At 40.8% G+C, this 21,412-nt stretch overlaps 1 pseudogene across 1 annotated transcript; it reads left to right on the top strand.

Annotated features, from left to right (window-relative positions):
- The first annotated feature begins 511 nt into the window (after positions 1-511).
- On the top strand, positions 512-21,006 carry LOC148003322 (sulfotransferase 1C2-like; annotated as a pseudogene). The gene is made up of 9 exons (XR_015628976.1): positions 512-681; positions 2,756-2,829; positions 6,349-6,526; positions 6,878-7,003; positions 12,825-12,922; positions 16,382-16,508; positions 16,936-17,030; positions 17,164-17,344; positions 18,961-21,006. The product of XR_015628976.1 is annotated as a sulfotransferase 1C2-like (transcript).
- The last annotated feature ends 406 nt before the right edge of the window (positions 21,007-21,412 follow it).

Below are 21,412 nucleotides of genomic sequence, written 5' to 3' on the forward strand. Positions count from 1 at the left end.
GTTAATAATTTTTTTAGTTTGGCACACCTTAGCATCACGAGTCTTAAAAGGTAAATGAGGTCATGTATGTAAGCCTCATGTGCCGGGTTTGAGTAACTTTATAAGGGCTGCACTCATCTAGGCACAGGGTGCTTTGAGCAAAAGGCTGAATGTGTCAGCTTTTGAGTTATTTTTCGTGTTGAACATAAGCATGGCTATACTCTTGTTTTTCCCAGTTTAAACTCTATCAGACTGGAGAGGAAGAAGACCAAGTAGCATGGGAACTCTGCAACAAAGTCAGGGCCTGCACATAGTGGGGAACCAGGTGGTCTTAGAGAGGGAGGAGCAGTGTGTTTGCCTCTGTGCATTTCTCTAAACAGCCTTGAGTCTGAAAGTACTTAAGGTAGTGGAGATTTATAGACCAGTGATCACTAAACAGTGAGACTTACTTCCTCATTGGCCAGATGCCAAAGTTTGTTTCTTGTAGTCGTGACTCTGTTGATTAAAGCTCTAGCTGATCTCGTTGATTGCAGAGCATTTGAGATTGATTGCTAAAGGTTGGGTACATTTGGCATAGTAGAATTTGAGCATCTGTGCTTGCCCTATACCAGAAATACTTTCCTCCTTCCTCTAAATGTACCTTTATACTTACCGAACACTGGGGAGTCCAGCTTTTAGATTGCTGACAACTAGAGTTTGAAGGTAAGAACAAAGCTTATCTAAAACATTTGGCATAACTTGTTGGTGTATGTTCTTAGTTCTCAGACATACAGGTGCTAATGTGTAAGTGGTGTAACTCAAGTCAGAAAGATCCTAAGACTTAAGAAACCTAAGAAAAATAATGAGAAAAAAATCTGAAGCTAACATTGGCTGTGTTCAACTTAGAAATTCATGCAGACACCTTTCCACAATACCATCTCTTTGTGCATACTGTACTTTTCCCTCAGAAAGACTCCCCTCCTGTCAGCCAGCTACACTGCTCTGGCTATGACTCTTTCTTCACCACACTGGACCCTCTTTCATCTAAGTCTTTGGACACCATTCAAGCTAGGCCTATAAAAGGAACTGGACCAGGTCTCCTGCTTAGGGAAGTTACTTATATAAGCAAGTAACCATAGCACTGTGGCATAAGATCCTGAAAGTTCTAATGTAAATTTAGATCCTCTTGCAGCTCAGGGTGGAGGACAGTTATGATTTCAAATCGTGTCTGGAGGACAGTGTGAGGACCTGTCTCAGAAAACAAGATGAAAGGTTAACTCTATGGAAAAGACTAGAGATTGTTTCACAAAGGAGGCCACAGGGACCTGGCCTCAGAGGACGAAAAGGAGCCTGCCTGGGAAAGTCTGTGCGTCTATCTGCCTTACTCTAAAAATAGCAGTGACCACAGCTGAGACCACCTATAAGTAGAAGCCCAAGGAAGCACTCTTTTTCTCTTCTAGCCTGCATGCTGTGGGCTGTCAGATGGCAGGTGTATTTCTACCTGTGTGCTCCTTGACCTTCTATGAGGTTATCAGAAGTAGAAAGTGTCATTCTCAGTATTTGATGTACCCAGTCTGCGAGGCACTGGTGCTCAGTAGCACAGGAAGCTGCTTTCAGTTCTTCCCCTGTGATCTCTGCTTCTGCTCAGCAGCAGAAGTGAGGTTTGTGCACACATCAACTCCAATTCTGGGAACACATTCAAACTTGAGAATCTGATTTCAGCTGGGTGTCTGTGGCTTTTGTATCACTGTAAGATAAGGCATTCAGAAACCTCTATTCCTCCCCAACATTGTCAAGCTGGGCATGGTGCACACTGGGCAAACCTTTACTACAGAACTACACATCAGCCCCCACCTGACTCACTGTACATACTTCCATGGCCTCACTCAGCCCTCAAATCTACCTTTATACCACACAGACTCTATTAATGAGCTGGTCTCTGTCAACTGAAGATTTTCAGTCCTTACCTCCAGGTCATAATTTTAAACTTATTTAAATTCAGTTACTTGTTTGGTCAAGTAACAAAGAAACACTAAGAGAAATGCATAATTTTCTTTATTTTCCAATGTTCAATGAAACAGCAGGTCTCTGAGCTTTAACTGATCATGCTATTCTGCTCAGTTTTAAAAAAAATTCCTAAAAAAAAGTCCCAGATCAAGGTGTCTGTCAGTATGGTTTCTCAAGGCCTTTTCCTCTGCTTGCAGGGGGCCTTCTTTTACTATGTCCACACATGTTGTTCCCTGTGTACATCCCTTGGTATTTCTCTGTATGTCTAAATCTCTTCTAAGAAGAACCCTAGTATGATAGAATTGGAGCCTCATCTCAACTTAATGACATCTTCAGGGCCCTGTCTCAAACTGTCACATTTTAAAGTAAGAAGATTAGAGCTCAACATGTGAATGTGGAGGCACACAGTTCAGTCCATCATATTCACCAATGATATTGCATTATTAGTTTATGCAAATAGTTTGCTGTTGCTCACAAATTGAGCAATTTAAAATGATGCAACAAGATGTGGTAGTACGTATCTGGAATCGCAGCATTTTGGAGGCAGAGGCAGAGGCAGAGGCAGAGGCAGAGGCAGAGGCAGAGGCAGAGGCAGTGGCAGAGGCAGAGGCAGAGACAGAGGCAGAGGCAGAGGCAGAGGCAGAGGCAGAGGCAGAGGCAGAGGCAGAGGCAGAGGCAGAGGCAGAGGGAGAGGCAGAGGGATACTTGCAATTTTGTTTAGAAATACAAAGGATGAATTAATTAACTCAAACTTTTTCCTTTATTCTTATTTTGTTTTGTGCCAGCCTAGGTCTGCTTCTGCCCTTGAGGTATCCAGGTACCATTGTGCACTGAGTAGGACTGAAAAGAACAAAGTTTATTCTGGTAGGTGGATTTCACAGGGTGTCAGTCGGAGTGAATGCAAAGGGATAAATAGCCTTCTTTAGTGATGGTTTTCAGTGAAATAGCTCTCTCTTATTGGGGGTATTAAGGGGTATATATAAACCTTGGTGTGTAGGTAGGAGTTTCCATAGTGAGGGTATATTACTGGCTGGTGTTCATATGTTGGGAATGTTCCTTTACCTGTGGAGGACTATTTGATTCCTGAACATATCCTTACAGGGAAAGAGGAAGGTTAATCTCTAATTTTGCCATGACTACCTCAAGGGTTGCAAAAGTGGGGATCATAGGGTTTATGTGCACGGGGAATGCACACCCAGAGCAAGGAGGAAAACAGTCCTACTCCTGCTGGTGTCAGGATGAGATTTTCAAGGCTTCGACACATCAAACTTACTCTTGCTCTGGATTGGCTCCCTTGGTTGCATGGCATTCCAGACTCACAGGTTTAGTGCTTTGAAACAGTATTACTATAACCTAGACTGGCCTCAAAGTCACACTCTTTCTGCTAGCTTCCCTCATATTGCTTGCCATCATAGCCTACTGATTGTTTTAACTGTTTTTGGTCAGAAGTTTGAGCAGATTACAGCGGCTGGGTGAAATGAAGTTTTGCACACCAAGAGGCTAGGGGAAAGCATCCCTCCTCAGTTCATCTGCTGAACATCAGCCTTCTGTTCTGTTGTGCAGGTAAAGGACTGAGGATGCTGCCTCCAATTTATCCTCAGCTTCTAAAGGCCGTGAAATCTATTCCCTTTTGTCTATGAGCTGGTAGTGGGAACTGCATCATCATTATACTTAGAGAACTCCCATATCCACCACCAAAGTTCTATTGGAGTTCAAAATGAGAATGTGTTTGGGAACTGTTATATTGAATACCTAAATTTACATTTGAAAAGGACACTGTAGACTTGCAGACTTGTGCTCTCATGTTGCCAACAGGGGAATGTGCTAGTAGAGATTTGTCTCTACAACCTCTCAGTTCTGGAGGCCATATTAGGCTTCCCATCTTAATAGATATTTGGTCATTCAAAGATTTCTGGTGGGGTTGAAGACTGATTACAGTCTCATAGCCTATCAGGCTGTTTAACTCTGAAAATACATATTTTTTGTATAGTTATCTATACTATACAAGCTAGCCAAGATATAATATAGATTTTAAGCCTTTCTTAAGCTGGAATGGATAACTAAATGTTCTGTTTAACTAAACAAGTGATGGACTGTGTGTTGAGTATATCATATGCTTTATAAATTTTAGAATGGTAATAATTGTACTCAATTTATATATAAGTGAAAAGGCTTTTTAACTGGACAAAAAGGGATAAATGTTGTGGTTTGCCCTGGAGTTATCTGTATTTTGATGCTAACTCCACTGCCCCAAGAACAGCTGTCTAGTCATGTACTCAGGAATCAGGTGACTTCAGTAGAAACTTCTCCCCATTGAATTTGTAAAATACAGGTGAGGGGTAGGTACAGGATAGAAGGAGGCCTGTCATTGGAGAAGGAAGGATGGGTGGGAGAGAAGTTTGAAGGAAGAGGAGGAGACTGGAACAGAAAGAGAAGAGGAGAGGGAGAGAGAGAGAAGCGCTGGCAGGACAATGGACGCTGATGTAAAGATCTCACTCTGTGTATTTACAGATTGTTATTAATGTTCCTAAGGGATGGATGGTACTGGGCTTTGTATTTTAGGTGGGCAATTATATCTTACCAATTGGCTCAAAGAAAAAAAAAGAAAAGGACAAAAATACATTAAGTAGTAACAATTTCTGTATTAGTTTTCTTTGTGAATATGGACTTATTGCATGGGCATCTTAAATTTCATGGACACTTGTAACTTAGAAGCAATTTTTAAAGAAGTTTTATGAGATTAGTAGACAGATACTAGCTGAGGTCTTTATCAAACCATTGATTTAGAATCTTGTAAGCCTTCTTATGTTTAGAGGAATGAATATTACTTATGCTAAACCTGTGATGTGGATTAAAAGTGAAGGGGGAATTTAGGGAAGGACCTAACATAGAAGGTATGTTAGAAATGTCAGTGCTCCAAACCAAGTGAGTGAGCTTACACTTGCCACTTCAGAACCAAGGAGACTGGAGCAGGAGGATTGTACATTCAAGGCTACAGAATGAGCAATGGGCAATCCTGGGATATGTAGAGACCCTATCTACTCTTACCTTAAAAGAAAAGAAAGGGGAGATGGCAATACTTTATCTTCCTCTGCTGAAGCTGATTATATCACATCTCAGAGTTTTATGGGAAGTACACCCTCTCTGCCATACTACAACTGTAGCTGCTGCTTATATTGGAAATGTTTTCAAGTACAACTGGGTCTTCATTTTCTAAAAGCACTGCATCCATTCCAGAGAACTCAGCTTTCTCTGGGAACCTGTCATCCTGATATTTGGTCTGGCCAGCCTGGACAGTCTTTGTTTCTCTCACTCATTGTAGTTTTCTTTACACAATTACTAGCAATTATTCACTGTTACACTTTCCATAAATATTCTTTCCCTCTAATGTTCTAGGCCTCAAATTATATAAGAACTAAAAACAAGTTGCTTATAATAAATAAAATAGTGGTGCTCACTATTGTAGCAGTCACTGAACATTACCTTGCTATCCCTCTGAGCAGCAGTGATAGATGTGCTTTGAAACTCAAATAGCCACTTACTCTTGAGTATTAGAAGATCATTCATCCCTTCTATTCATATATTTGTAAGTTTCTAGGTATAGCAACCACCAACAAACAGTGGAACAATGTGTCTCTTTCTGAAAAAAAAAAGACATAAAGTAGACTGTAAGTGCATGAGAAGATATTCATTAGTAGTCATGAAGGAAAAGCAAAACAAATCTATTGGGATGGAGATTTAAGGGAGATACATGTCAGTGATTAGAGAGTACTATATACTACTGGTAGAGTTCTTAAATGATACAGCCACTGTAGGAAAGTTCTATGACAATTTCTCAAAAATGAGAACATACTATATGGCATATCTGCATTGAGTTATGAACCCAAAAATATGAATGTAGAAGCTTAGATATTTGTACATTTTTTATTGTACAATAGTTGAAAGGAGGCACTCCAAGTGCCCATGGACAAAGAAATGGATAAACAAACCACACTACAAGCAGGCATGCAATAAAAGTTAGCATTAATTGGGAAGAAAATCTGATGACATGCCACAATACAGCCGATCCTTAAGAATATTCAACTAAATAAATTAGCTATTCACAAGAGGACAAAATGAACTTAGTCTAAAGCATCTAGAGTTTAAGGAGATAAAAAGGAAAATAGTGGTAGCCAGGCACTGAGATTTAGCAGCAGTGGGCTCCTAGCTTCCATCTAGAAAAGTAAAATGTTTTCAGGAGATTCAAGGTGATGGTAGACAAAGAACAGCAGGAATATTATTAATGCCACTGAGCCATCCACTTATGATACTTAAGAGTCATTTTCATGTTGTGTATGCTTTATCACAGTACTTTAATAATTCCATTCTGATCTTTTCTCACAGGGACTAAACCTTCTTCCCTGAGACATCATGGCCCTGGCCCCAGAATTGAGCAGACAGACAAAACTGAAAGAGGTCGCAGGGATCCCACTGCAGGCTCCAACTGTCGACAACTGGAGTCAGATTCAGACCTTCAAGGCGAAGCCAGATGACCTCCTCATCTGTACTTACCCTAAATCAGGTAACCTGGTAGAGTAGTAGCCCCAGCCTCATCCTCTGAGCTATCTGAACTTCTCACCTAAGTTAGAACTACCTACAATGAGAAGCTGGCTCTTTTTGTCCCACAATGGGTGCTACTTCACATGTCTTATCCCTGGGATCTTGAAGCTTAGTCTCTTGTACCATTCATTTTTCTTGGGAAGAGGTGAGATTTGTCTCTACTCTTTTACCTTTCCCAGAGATCCAAAGTATTTCTTCTATAGCTAACAAGATCCTGGTTAGAACAGAAGGTAAAGCCAACATCTGCATCCACACCCGTTCATTAGTATGTTTGAAGAATAATCTTCTAACTCAATCTTTATGGTCTTCCCAGGGACAACATGGATTCAAGAAATTGTCGACATGATTGAGCAGAATGGGGATGTAGAGAAGTGCCAGAGGACCATCATTCAACACCGACACCCTTTTATTGAGTGGGCTCGGCCACCCCAACCATCAGGTAAGAGACCCTGATTCCATATATGTTCCTCTCCTGTCTAATCTCTGTCCTTGTCCCTTCATCTTCTCTTTTTCTTTCCTATCCTGTCTCTCTCCCTCCCCCTAGTTGCTATTTGGAACAGCATCATGCTGTATATTAGGCTGTCCTTGAGCTCACTGAGATTCTCCTCTTCTGCCTCCTGAGTGTTGGGTTAAGTGTATATGCCACCCCTTCCAGATCCATTTTTTTCTGTATTTCTACCAAATGTGAATCAGCAAGGAAGATAGATGCATATGAAGGCAAAATTCTGCCTAATGTTCTCATTATACCTTTGCTCTGGTCATGTGTAACTGCAGAATAGAGGAAGGAACAGAACTCTACTCATCAGCAGCTCACAGCCATCTGCTTTCAGTACTTTACCTTTCATAACCAAGTGGTTTCTGGACAGTGTCTTATGATTCAAAACACACACACACGCACACAAACACATGCATGCACACACACATACACACATATACACACATACACATATATACATGCACACAAACATACACACACATGCACACACATACACAGGCATATTAATACACACACATACACATGCACATACATACATATGCACACACACACACACACACACACACACGAGGAGGCAATTACTTTGTTCAATTAAAAAGCTATTTTTCCCGTGACGTTAACTGAACATTTTTCTTTTCATACATAGTTTCTAGTCTTGAGATTTTCTTGCTAAACATAATCCCTTATTGTTGTGAAATCAACCTTCCTCAAGTTCTTAGTTCAAGAGCAATAAGTGGCCAGACTCTTCACCAAAATATAATATAATAACCTCCAGCCCATCTCTCCATAGAGCAGTTCTGCAACCTCATGAGTGGGCCTCCATTCTCTACTCTTTTGGCACTGCGCTCTTCCAAATTTTCCCCAGAATTGTCTGTGAAGCTTTGCTTACAGCATTTTAGGGCTTTTAAGCTTGATGTTCAAATTTCAGGACACATTATGAATCTGTCATGAAGCTCATCACAATTAGTCTATAGTTAGAAGCAGAGACAGATGCTAATGTGTTGCTCACCTTTTTTCTATTTAGTTTAATTTCCCATTGGGCTGCCAATCTGTGGGTGAACCTTTCTGGAAACCGCATTATGGATATACACACCCAGAGATACAGTTCATAGTCCAGTCAAGTTGACAATGGAAAGTAAGCATTATACCTTGTTACCTTCCAGACCTCATATCATAGAAGTAAGGTGGAACGTAAGTTTACACCATGCCCTCCCGCTGTATGTTTATAGTTAAATGCCACTTATTATCAGTCACAATTCTAGTTTTTTAAAAGTATCTCTGTTCCTTGTTTGACAGGTTTTCCGATTATTCATATAAGAGAATCTTTACCATTTTCTGGGGATCACAGTCCAGATTCAAATGTGCCGCCTAACGGAATGATTTCATGCAATCTTTGAAGCAATGCAGGACTAATCCCCTAACCTCTCCACTGCCATTATTTGAAGAGCCTGATTGCTAGATTAAAGGAAAGACCTTAGGGACAGTCTGCAATATCTTTATTTCATCTTACTCCAGTTTATCTCAAAGATTCACAGAGAAAGTCCCTACAAGAGTTGTAAATAGAAGTGCAAACATCACAAACCATGTATCAGAAAGGATGTAATAGAAGAAACATCACTGCACAGAACCAGAGAGATGTTTTTGATATGACAGGAAGGGAGGTGAAAAGAGTCTGCTCACTGTTTCTGATCAGCTCTGGCTCAAAAGGACAAATTTGGTTATTCTTGGCTTCCAGGTCATTATCCTCAAAATGATAGAGTGAATTCCTTGAGGTTCCAATAAGAGACTTCAGGTTTGGGTGCTGAGAGGGACACTAAGAGGAGTTTCCTTAGAGATGTAAGTCTTGTTAGGAGAATTGTTAACCCCATGGTCATACAGATAGACAGCAGCATGAAAGGGCACTGATGAGAATCCAAGCAACATGGTAAAATGTGGGAAGTCCATTCTTATAGGTCTCAGAGAAATTGGGGGGTTTCATGAACTCAGGCTGACTAATTCCTATACAGAAGCAAAAGGAGGAGGAGGAGGAGGAGGACGAGGAGGAGAAGGAGGAGGAGGAGGAGGAGGAGGAGGAGGAGGAGGAGGAATAATCCCAGGGTAGGAATGTAGAACTCCAGTGATGTGTGTGGGACACATCTATTTAAGTTGAACATGCTACACAGGTGTGGGATGTGTTGTCATTAGTGGCTTTCTGTTCTCCTTGGGTCTGGTAGTTTGGGCATCTAAATTTTCTTTTTTTTTTTTCTGGCTGTGTCTCTCAGGAGCGATCTACATCCGGCTCCTGTCAGCCTGCACTTCTGTGCTTCATCCATCTTGTCTAATTGGGTGGCTGTATATGTATGGGCCACATGTGGGGCAGGCTCTGAATGGGTGTTCCTTCAGTCTCTGTTTTAATCTTTGCCTCTCTCTTCCCTGCCAAGGGTATTCTTGTTCCCCTTTTAAAGAAGGAGTGAAGCATTCACATTTTGATCATCCATCTTGAGTTTCATTTGTTCTAGGCATCTAGGGTAATTCAAGCATTTGGGCTAATAGCCACTTATCAATGAGTGCATACCATGTATGTCTTTCTGTGATTGGGTTAGCTCACTCAGGATATTTTCCAGTTCCAACCATTTGCCTACGAATTTCATAAACTCGTTGTTTTTGATAGCTGAGTAATATTCCATTGTGTAGATGTACCACATTTTCTGTATCCATTCCTCTGTTGAAGGGCATCTGGGTTCTTTCCAGCTTCTGACTATTATAAATAAGGCTGCAATGAACATAGTGGAGCACGTGTCTGTTTTATATGTTGGGGCGGCATCTTTTGGGTATATGCCCAAGAGAGGTATAGCTGGATCCTCAGGCAGTTCAATGTCCAATTTTCTGAGGATCCTCCAGACTGATTTCCAGAATGGTTGTACCAGTATGCAATCCCACCAACAATGGAGGAGTGTTCCTCTTTCTCCACATCCTCGCCAGCATCTGCTGTCACCTGAGTTTTTGATCTTAGCCATTCTCACTGGTGTGAGGTGAAATCTCAGGGTTGTTTTGATTTGCATTTCCCTTATGACTAAAGATGTTGAACATTTCTTTAGGTGTTTCTCAGCCATTCGGCATTCCTCAGCTGTGAATTCTTTGTTTAGCTCTGAATCCCATTTTTTTTTTTTATTAACTTGAGTATTTCTTATATACATTTCGAGTGTTATTCCCTTTCCCGGTTTCCGGGCAAACATCCCCCTCCCCTCTCCCCTTCCTTATGGGTGTTCCCCTCCCAACCCTCCCCCCATTGCCGCCCTCCCCCCATAGACTAGTTCACTGGGGGTTCAGTCTTAGCAGGACCCAGGGCTTCCCCTTCCACTGGTGCTCTTACTAGGATATTCATTGCTACCTATGGGGTCAGAGTCCAGGGTCAGTCCATGTATAGTCTTTAGGTAGTGGCTTAGTCCCTGGAAGCTCTGGTTGCTTGGCATTGTTGTACTTTTGGGGTCTCGAGCCCCTTCAAGCTCTTCCAGTTCTTTCTCTGATTCCTTCAATAGGGGACCTATTCTCAGTTCAGTGGTTTGCTGCTGGCATTCGCCTCTGTATTTGCTGTATTCTGGCTGTGTCTCTCAGGAGCGATCTACATCCGGCTCCTGTCGGTCTGCACTTCTTTGCTTCATCCATCTTGTCTAATTGGGTGGCTGTATATGTATGGGCCACATGTGGGGCAGGCTCTGAATGGGTGTTCCTTCAGTCTCTGTTTTAATCTTTGCCTCTCCCTTCCCTGCCAAGGGTATTCTTTTTCCTCATTTAAAGAAGGAGTGAAGCATTCACATTTTGATCATCCGTCTTGAGTTTCGTTTGTTCTAGGGATCTAGGGTAATTCAAGCATTTGGGCTAATAGCCACTTATCAATGAGTGCATACCATGTATGTCTTTCTGTGATTGGGTTAGCTCACTCAGGATGATATTTTCCAGTTCCAACCATTTGCCTACGAATTTCATAAACTCGTTTTTGATAGCTGAGTAATATTCCATTGTGTAGATCTACCAAATTTTCTGTATCCATTCCTCTGTTGAAGGGCATCTGGGTTCTTTCCATTTTCTGGCTATTATAAATAAGGCTGCGATGAACATAGTGGAGCACGTGTCTCTTTTATATGTTGAGGCATCTTTTGGGTATATGCCCAAGAGAGGTATAGCTGGATCCTCAGGCAGTTCAATGTCCAATTTTCTGAGGAACCTCCAGACTGATTTCCAGAATGGTTTTACCAGTCTGCAATCCCACCAACAATGGAGGAGTGTTCCTCTTTCTCCACATCCTCGCCAGCATCTGCTGTCACCTGAGTTTTTGATCTTAGCCAATCGCACTGGTGTGAGGTGAAATCTCATGGTTGTTTTGATTTGCATTTCCCTTATGACTAGAGATGTTGAACATTTCTTTAGGTGTTTCTTAGCCATTCGGCATTCCTCAGCTGTGAATTCTTTGTTTAGCTCTGAACCCCATTTTTTAATAGGGTTATTTGTTTCCCTGCGGTCTAACTTCTTGAGTTCTTTGTATATTTTGGATATAAGGCCTCTATCTGTTGTAGGATTGGTAAAGATCTTTTCCCAATCTGTTGGTTGCCGTTTTGTCCTAACCACAGTGTCCTTTGCCTTAGAGAAGCTTTGAAGTTTTTTGAGATCCCATTTGTCGATTCTTGATCTTAGAGCGTAAGCCATTGGTGTTTTGTTAAGGAAATTTTTTCCAGTGCCCATGTGTTCCAGATGCTTCCCTAGTTTTTCTTCTATTAGTTTGAGTGTGTCTGGTTTGATGTGGAGGTCCTTGATCCACTTGGACTTAAGCTTCGTACAGGGTGATAAGCATGGATCGATCTGCATTCTTCTACATGTTGACCTCTAGTTGAAGCAGCACCATTTGCTGAAAATGCTGTCTTTTTTCCATTTGATGTTTTTGGCTCCTTTGTCAAAAATCAAATGCCCATAGGTGTGTGGGTTCATTTGTGGGTCTTCAATTCTGTTCCATTGTTCTATCTGTCTGTCTCTGTACCAATACCATGCAGTTTTTATCACTATTGCTCTGTAATACTGCTTGAGTTCAGGGACAGTGATTCCCCCTGAAGTCCTTTTATTGTTGAGGATAGTTTTAGCTATCCTGGGTTTTTTGTTATCCCAGATGAATTTGCATATTGTTCTGTCTAACTCTTTGAAGAATTGGATTGGTATTTTGATGGGGATTGCATTGAATCTGTAGATCACTTTTGGTAAAATGGCCATTTTTACAATATTAATCCTGCCAATCCATGAGCATGGGAGATCTTTCCATCTTCTGAGGTCTTCTTCAATTTCTTTCTTCAGTGTCTTGAAGTTCTTATTGTACAGATCTTTTACTTGCTTGGTTAAAGTCACACCGAGGTACTTTATATTATTTGGGTCTATTATGAAGGGTGTCGTTTCCCTAATTTCTTTCTCAGCTTGTTTCTCTTTTGTGTAGAGGAAGGCTACTGATTTATTTGAGTTAATTTTATACCCAGCCACTTTGCTGAAGTTGTTTATCAGCTTTAGTAGTTCTCTGGTGGAACTTTTGGGATCACTTAAATAAACTATCATATCATCTGCAAATAGTGATATTTTGACTTCTTCTTTTCTGATCTGTATCCCCTTGATCTCCTTTTGTTGTCTGATTGCTCTGGCTAGAACTTCAAGAACTATATTGAATAAGTAGGGAGAGAGTGGGCAGCCTGGAGTGGTTGTTCTCATGTGCTGAGCAGACTGTGCAATCATCTCCTGAATTGTGTTACAGGTGTGGACAAAGCCAATGCGATGCCAGCTCCAAGGATATTAAGGACCCATCTTCCCACTCAGCTGCTGCCACCGTCTTTCTGGACAAACAACTGTAAGGTAAGACAGTAGCAGTTCCTATCCGGACTGGAGCAGGGAGCCCAGGGCCTCAGGCCTCACAGCCTGAGTGAGTATAGCTTCCTTAGCAGTACGCTGTACCTCTGAGACCTCATACTGTGCAGTAAAGTCAAACACCATGCTAGATTTAGTAGAGTGGTTCCCCAGAGGCTTTCAAATGTGATGTGAAGGCCGAGGGCAGACTGAGATACTGGGGATCATGTGTTCTTCAGTGAAGCAGACTGGGAGTGGGGAACGGGAACCATAGGCTGTAGGCTATAGGAGGGCTTATGGAGTGGAGCACAAAGAAGACTGAGCAGATCAAGTGCAAAGGACTGATGTTCAAAGGGTAAATCCCAGTGGAGCTGCAAAGGAGGCTTGGATGGAGCCTCAGAAGCCTCCAGGCTGCTGTCAATCTTTCTAGGATTATGTCATGTGTCCCAATGTCTTGTCTATTGTGTTCCTGACACATTGAGGGTGTTGGACCATGGTAGGAGTATACCATGGGTATACCAAGGAGTATGCCAAGGGTACAGTAATCGTGCAGTGAGTGGAGCTGAGATTCAAGGATGAGGCAATGGCTTTTCTAAGAATAATCTTTTTCTTTTTTAAATGGAAATAGTGAAAGAAAGATAAAAAGTGACTGGAGAAATGGGCTCAGTGCTTAAGAGCATTGACTGTTCTTCCAGAGGACAGAGGTTCAGATATTAGCTCACAACTGTCTGAAACTTCAGTACTAGGGGATATGATGCCCTCTTCTGGTTTGGATGGGTACTGCTTGCACATGGGTCATGATCATAGAAGCAGGCAACGCATCAATATAAATAAAACCATCGCATAATTTAAGCTTTAAGGATTGTTTTGAAAGGACTAAAGTATTTCTAGATAGCAGAAATATTGTTGGAGCTCCTACAATCAAATGACTGTGTATTGTCTGTAAAGGTGGGTGAGGAATGCCAATTCTATTCCTGGCATTACTGGGACCAGCTATCATGAAATCACTGAGGAATACCTCTTGATATTATCTGAGATCAAATAAGCTGAGGAAATTCCCAAGTTACAAAAAATAAAACTGAAATAAAATTAAGAAAAGCAGAATTATCATGGACCTGTGCAGTGGTATTTGATCCCCTGGATAATTCAGCAACATTAGCTTTAATGTTTGCACAGGGATTGAAACAGAACATGAACACAAGGAGATAAGAGAATGAGGAGAGAGCTTTGGTATCATGGGTCATCATCTTCAATGTATATGTAGGTGGAGGAGTTGAGCTCTGTGGTACAGAGAATAGTCTTCAATGGGTATATTTTCAGTTTTGAATGAGTGAGGTTATTAAGTATATAAAACAAGCCAAAGAAAAATAAATAGCAAGCAGCCTGCAGATGAAAGGATGGAGTTAGAGAGATAGACAGACAGACAAACAACAAATCAGGTCCTCAAGCAGAAATTGCCTGGACAAGCCCTCTTGAATCTGACACTTTGTGTTCCCAGCACTGAGATTCCCAGGCAGAGCATAGTGTGTCCCTGGGCACGGCTTCCAGGTCAAGGAACAAATCACAGTAGAAAGATAATATTACAAGGGGAGGACTCACAAACATCTAGCAAAAACTACTGATGAATCTCCATTGGGATAGCCAGTCAGTTTACTCATAAAATACCCAGGCTGAGCAGAGTATTCCTCCAAGTAAAGGACTGGTAGGAAAGAGATAACATCAGGAGATCCTGTGCTCACACCATTTTCAAGAAACTGAGGAAGTTTAAGCATCAGCTGGAGTTTCACACTGAGGTTTCTCTCTATGGCTAAGATTTCCAAGATCTGATCTAGCATCTCTTTCCCAGTGGGCTAAACAAAGTTTCACCTGTAGGAAATAGTTCAACTTCCAGATGATCTCAGTAACAGAAGCAATTTACTGTTCTCTCCCCTCCTTGTAACAGAGTTAGTGGAATAGTCTCTCCCCAGATAAGGGATCTTGAGAACACTTAGAACTACATGCTTGGTGTTGAAATGTGTGTAGAGTAACCCAACTTCTGGAAACAGCTTGTCAGTGAGTTCAAACAACAGAAGGCAATTTACCAATATAATGTACATTGTGGGTCGTAAAGGAGACCATGGGTAGTTTCTGGATAGTCTTTTGTCACCCCTCAAAGGTTTTAAAGATTAATTCCCGCTTTTTGCCCTGTTCAGGACACTACAAGCTCATACAAGTCAGCTAAGATGACCCCAGTACCAAAAACAAGAGTATACTCAACAGAAATACACATGATCTTTTCTGAAGAGTCATCTCAGTGCAGACCCCCAGATTACCACTGTGATCATGATCATACATTGCAACATACATACATACATAGATACATACATACATACATACATACATACATACACACAACATACATAAGGGAAGAGAGCTTCATAAGGGTGTCTGCCAAAGAAGAGTCAGAGTTGGCCCCCAAAAACTTCTGACAAACCTGTTGTATGCAAAAATAAAAAAATGTTAATGCTGTATAAAATAGATCATTGTATCGTAAATGACATAAGGAAAGAAGGTGTGACTTTGAGTCAAATCATCAAATAAAGAAATGGTGTTTTATAATTGTATATACACATATATATTATATATCATATACATTATAAATATTATGCATATTTAATGATTTATATATAAAACACTGAATGTTAAGAACCAGAAGTAGCCTAACTCTCAGACTGTGTGCATCTGGATAGAGAAATGTAAGAACTTGGAAAGGGGATGAATGAGGACTGAGGAAAGGTGAGAGTCCTGTGTTGTGACTGGAAGCCACATCCATGAAAAGGAAAGAAGAAATTCATAAAACGTCAGTGAATACTGAGGTGAAAGACAACCTGAGTACAAAGTGCAAGAATCAATAAATAAATAAATAAATAAATAAATAAATAAATAAATAAACTGAAACTTTAGAAAATTCTTTCCATTGGAGCGCAGAAGCATTTGGATTTGGAGGAAACATGGGTTAGATCTCTAGCAAGGTGAAAAAGTCTCCCAAAAGGGTCCTTATTCAAACGCACCTGGCATTTGTTTATTCTGTGTAGAAACACACAGTTTTGAAAGTGACCATCATGGAAGAAAGTTTGTGCTCATAGCAAGTAGGATCCATGGTGCTGCTCCACATCGAAACACCAGGTGGAGTGATTGCTTTCCCAGAAATCAGGCTGAGGTTTCTGGAAGGCTCAGTGGCTCTGTAGTTGATTCAGAGTATCTAGAGGAAGAGTTTGCCCCTGATAACAAAAGGGAAATCAAGAACTGAGATAAATTTCAATGAGTTAGGGCTGGGCTGGGAGTACCATAATTGGTGACATTGCTCTAGGCTGAGTCTTGGTGCCAGGGCAGGAGAGTTGAGCATTCCCCAAGAGGACTCAGCCAGAGTGAGAACCCAGAACTTTTCATGTTCATGTTCCTTTAACTCACCTCTCTTCTTCTCCAAAGTTCCTTTATGTGGCTCGAAATGCCAAAGACTGCATGGTTTCCTACTACCACTTCTACAGGATGAGCCAGGTGCTCCCCGATCCAGGCACCTGGAATGAGTATTTTGAAACCTTCATCAATGGAAAAGGTAAATAAAAATGCATTGTCCCTCTGTGGTTTTACCCCGATTAGGCTGAGCTGAGAGAACAACCCCTGACAGTCCCCCAGAGTTTCCTGTGCCTCCTATTTAAAGGCCTTTATTCAGGGATTCCTGGCCTATAGACTTTCCTCAGCCTGTGTGACCCTGTTATAATATGAGGGTGCAAGTGATTGTGCATAATCAACATGAAGCCACTTTAATTCTCATATTAAAGCAAAACCTCCAATACTGATAGAAACTACGTGACCTCAGAATTGAGCAGCTCAGTGACCCTGGAAATATCTAATAGAGAATTTTTTCTTCTCTGATGTACCTGAAGCCAGAAAAAAGAAAAAAAGAAAGAAAGAAAAAGGAAAGTCAAACTTTCCTGATTTGGAAGGTTTGTGTCCATGAAAACAATTCTTGTTTTTCACAGTAAGTTGGGGATCTTGGTTTGACCATGTGAAAGGATGGTGGGAAATTTGAGACAGATACCAGATTCTCTTTCTCTTCTATGAAGATATGAAGAGGGTAAGTAAATCACTGCTTCAGCTCCAGGGACAGGGAAGCTGCTTTAGGAATGTGGTTCTGACAGGGATGTCTGGAAAAATGTGATAGTGTGAAAACTCTTTTCCAGTCCAACTCAATGCACCCTCACTCACAGGACCCAAAGCGTGAAATCCAGAAGGTAATGCAGTTCATGGGCAAGAATTTGGATGAAGAGGTCGTGGATAAAATAGTCCTGGAGACATCGTTTGAGAAAATGAAAGAGAATCCTATGACAAATCGTTCTACAGTCCCCAAGTCTGTCCTGGACCAGTCCATTTCCCCTTTCATGAGAAAAGGTCTGTGGGGCTTATTTATCTCTAATTCTGAGCCAGTCCCTCTCCAATCCACATATTGTGATTCTAAGAAAGCTAGAGATTTGTTCCTAGTGTACAAGAAGCTCTACAAAGCAAGTCTTACAGATAACTAAGACCAGAGCTACCCTTGGTGCACACCTCCTTGGGATCCCTGCCTGCGGTTAGACTCATCAGAGCTGACATCTAGTTTGATTCTGTCTCCAAATCATGACTCATGACACTTTCAGGACTTTCAGCATGTATTACTGAGACCCAGGCCCTTAATGCTTCCTAGATTTTGAAAGAAAAAAAAATCTGATTGTCCCTCATGATTCACTTTTAAGAGGAAAACGTTTTTTTTAAAAGTTAGTATACTCAATAACTTTTTAAAACTCAATAGTTTGATGATTTCATACAGATCCTCAGTAAACCCACTTTCCAAATGTTAGGTACAGAATGAAACCCATCCCACTGTCTCATTGACACATGCATTTTTTCCCACAGCAGTGCAACCAGCACTGAGGTTTACACATTTCTCCAGAACATCTTTTGTCTTCCTTTTAGCACATGAATTAATTCATTCCACTCCTCTTGCAGTATACCAAGTGTTCAGGCCCTGAAACAAATCAAACTGTTCTATCTCTTTTCTTTATTAATCCCTGGTGAGAATTTGACAAGTAGCTTTTTCCCAGCCCATCCATGTCCACTCTTCTTTGGATTCACTTGCGTTTGTTTCTTTGCTTGCTTTGGCCATAAAAACACAAATACAGATACCATGACATTAATCTGTTAATTACAATATAAACTGTGGTTATATTATACACTTTTGTATATAATGAATAAGAGCTATCTCTCCAGAGAAAGAAACACAGATCTCAAACATCACTGTTTGTACATGTTTGTACATGTGTTATAGACATACTATTACTTTTCCAATCATTTCTCTAATTTTAGAAACTATAAATACTATGTTTACATTATAGGATCAATGCTACAATGAACATTTCTGTTCATCAAATTGCATAATTTCCACAAGAATCATAGGAATTCCAAAGATGTACTCTTCATAAAATCAATTCACAGAAATTAACTCTACACTTCAATAAATTTTCTAAACCAATAAAACTATTCAATTAGCATCTGAATCAAAGAAGCAATGAATTTCATCACCTTGAGCAATTTCGTGTGATATCTTTTGCCTGCAGTCACTTCCTACAGAGAAAAATGTTCTCATTTTTCACTATAGGTTGATTTAGCTTGCTTTTAGATCATGTATAGATGGAATATCACAATATGTATTTTATTATGTCCAGGGTCTTTGGCCATTATAACATTTTAAGCTCCTCTGGTATGATTATATGTCTACTATTTGTTCATTTTTATAACTATGACTATCTAGTATATGTAAGCCAGATCACCTTGAATTAATCAACCACTTAATTTAGAAGCTGGTGCCCCTCCCAAAGACAAATAGGGGTCCTTTTCAGACAGGAGAAGTAAGGTGATGTGGAATTAGATTCCTGTTATGACAGCTCCATTGTGGTCCCTCCACCCTCCAGTCAGGGACACAAAGTCTGTCAATCAGAGACTGATGTTCTTGTCTGGGCTTTGTATTTCAGGAACTGTGGGTGATTGGAAAAACCACTTTACTGTAGCTCAGAATGACAGGTTTGATGAAATCTATAAGCAAAAGATGGGCGGAACCTCTCTAAACTTCTGCATGGAACTCTGATCAAGAAGGACATCTAAGACAGGAGTCTGTCTGCAAGCCTCAATTCAGCCAAAGGAAGCTCTGAAAGCAACCTGTAAAGGCCAAGGATTGTGGCTCCTACTCTGTGATAACTAACATCACATTACCATTCATAAAAGCATCATGTTTAGTATATACTTCCTCCACTCTTCAGTACAAATCAGTAACACAGCTTAACGAGCTAGTAAATAAACACATAAATAAAACTCTAGTAGTATACATTTTATGATGACATTCTTCTAGAAGGTATAACCAGGATACTAACTCTGAAACACACATCAATAGTGATCATCTAAATTAAAGTACATGAAATCCTAAAGTCCTTCCTGTTCAGTCTGTTTTGCCTGATTACAATGGGAAGAGTCAACATGTTGCAACTTGTTGCAATGTGTTTAAGGGAGCAGGTTCTGTGGGAGGAAAGTGAGGGAAGAACTTCAAGGAGATGTCAGAAATCCAAGTCTTAGTAAAGGGAATCCTACTTCTAGGTCATAAAGGAAACAGACAGAAGACATGAAGGTGGCCTTTGGAAGCACAAATTGTGTCTGGACAAGAGCAGAATGGAGGCTTGATGCTCAGTGTGGAGCCAGTTGAGTTTTGATCTCCTGTCATCGCTTCTGAGGAACAGCTTGTACTTTTGCCCACTTTAGCAGAGTCCATCTGCATTTGCTTGCCAGCATACTTCCTTCCACCTCCCACTCGCTCCATGTCTTGGGCATCCTTTTACTCCCAGTAACCAGGCAATATGGAGAACACAGCATGTTGCACGACTGAATGATGGCTCAGAAGACAGAAAGGCAAACATGTTTTGGGTCTCAGCACTTACCCTGTCACTTTAGTTGCAGACGTCAGCACTGCTAAGCTGAGATCAGCAGGAGCAGCCTGTGGCATGAGCAGGATATATATGTGAGCTCAGGGTACCTAGCATGAGCTAGAATGACATTTCCTTTCAATCACTCAAATGTACACTTTCTCCTAAATGTCGAGGACGTGGGCACAGCATGTGTTAGTGCCAGCAAGAGCCATTAGAATGTGTGGTAGAACTTAGTGGGTGGAAGCTACGAACCTGGACTGTGACCTAGAAGAGAATGAGTGCTCCTGACCCTTGCTTTTTCTTTCCCTTGTTTCTTGGCCATGAAAAATTCAATAATATGAGGTGGGCAGTTTTGCTCTGTCATTTAATTCCATGATGATATTCTGTCCATCTGACCATGGAATGTAAATTCCAAAAGCAAAAGCTAAAATAAAGCTTTTGTCTTTATAACTTGCTTATCCCAGATACTCATTAAAGTGAAAGGAAGCTCAACAACCCATTCCCAACGATGTGGCTATAAAATGCTGAAAAACATCTGTAATTTTGTTGAACTTAGAAGCAACTGTTTGGTTACTACTAAAATCTAACTATATGTGCATAGATAATTGACAACTTCTATGATATAAAAGATGTTTATATCCTGATTGGATTGTAAATTTTTATTGTTTTCTTCTATGTCTTCACATGTGTATTGAAGTAATTCAGTTTCTGTAAGTAATTTGTCTGTTCTTACAATCCAAACCAAATAGAAGTTCGTATACCTTCTTCCTTTCAAGGTTAAGTTCATAACATCCCAGAGTCGCTCCAGCGTATTTAAGGCGCAGCTTGTGTCTTCAGCCAGGTACTGTTAACAGTAAATTTGGGGTAAATTGTTGAAACTTGTTGGTGATGAACTTAAGCCTCTACTGGCTTTGTCTTGCTTGGAGTTTACATTTCTATTCAGAATTGAAAATAACAGTAACTTGTAAAGTTGTTCAAAATTGTAAAACATATAATGTTAGTTTAGTAAGTGCAAGATAATTTACCCACTGGTAATTTTAACTATTACTTTTGGAGCAAAGAATGAATAAAGTAAATGAAATATTACATCTGAACTATAGCTAAGTAATTGCCTTGTTTTTTTCATTATTTATTCACTTTACAACCCAACATTAGCTCCACACCCCCCTTACACTGTTCCTCCCCCCACTTTCCCTTCACTCTCTTCTCTGAGCAGAGGGAGTCCCTCCCTGGGTATCACCAAACCCTGGTACATAAAGTCTCTGCAGTACTAGGCGTATGGTCTCCCACTGATGCCAGACTAGGTGCCCCAGTTACGTGTGAATGGTATGTACAGGCAGGCAAAAGGTTCAGAAGCAGCCCTCACTCCAGTTGTTGGGGGACTCCCATGAAGACCAAGCTGCAGATCATCCACGTATTTGCACAAGGCTTAGGTCTAGCCCATGCTTGCTCTTTGCTTGGTTGTTACTTCTCAGGAAGCTTCCAAGGGTCCAGGTCAGTTGCTTCTGTT

The sequence above is a fragment of the Rattus norvegicus genome, chromosome 9, assembly GCF_021556685.1.
Source record: "Rattus norvegicus strain SHRSP/BbbUtx chromosome 9, alternate assembly SHRSP_T2T, whole genome shotgun sequence".
Classification (NCBI taxonomy): domain Eukaryota; kingdom Metazoa; phylum Chordata; class Mammalia; order Rodentia; family Muridae; genus Rattus; species Rattus norvegicus.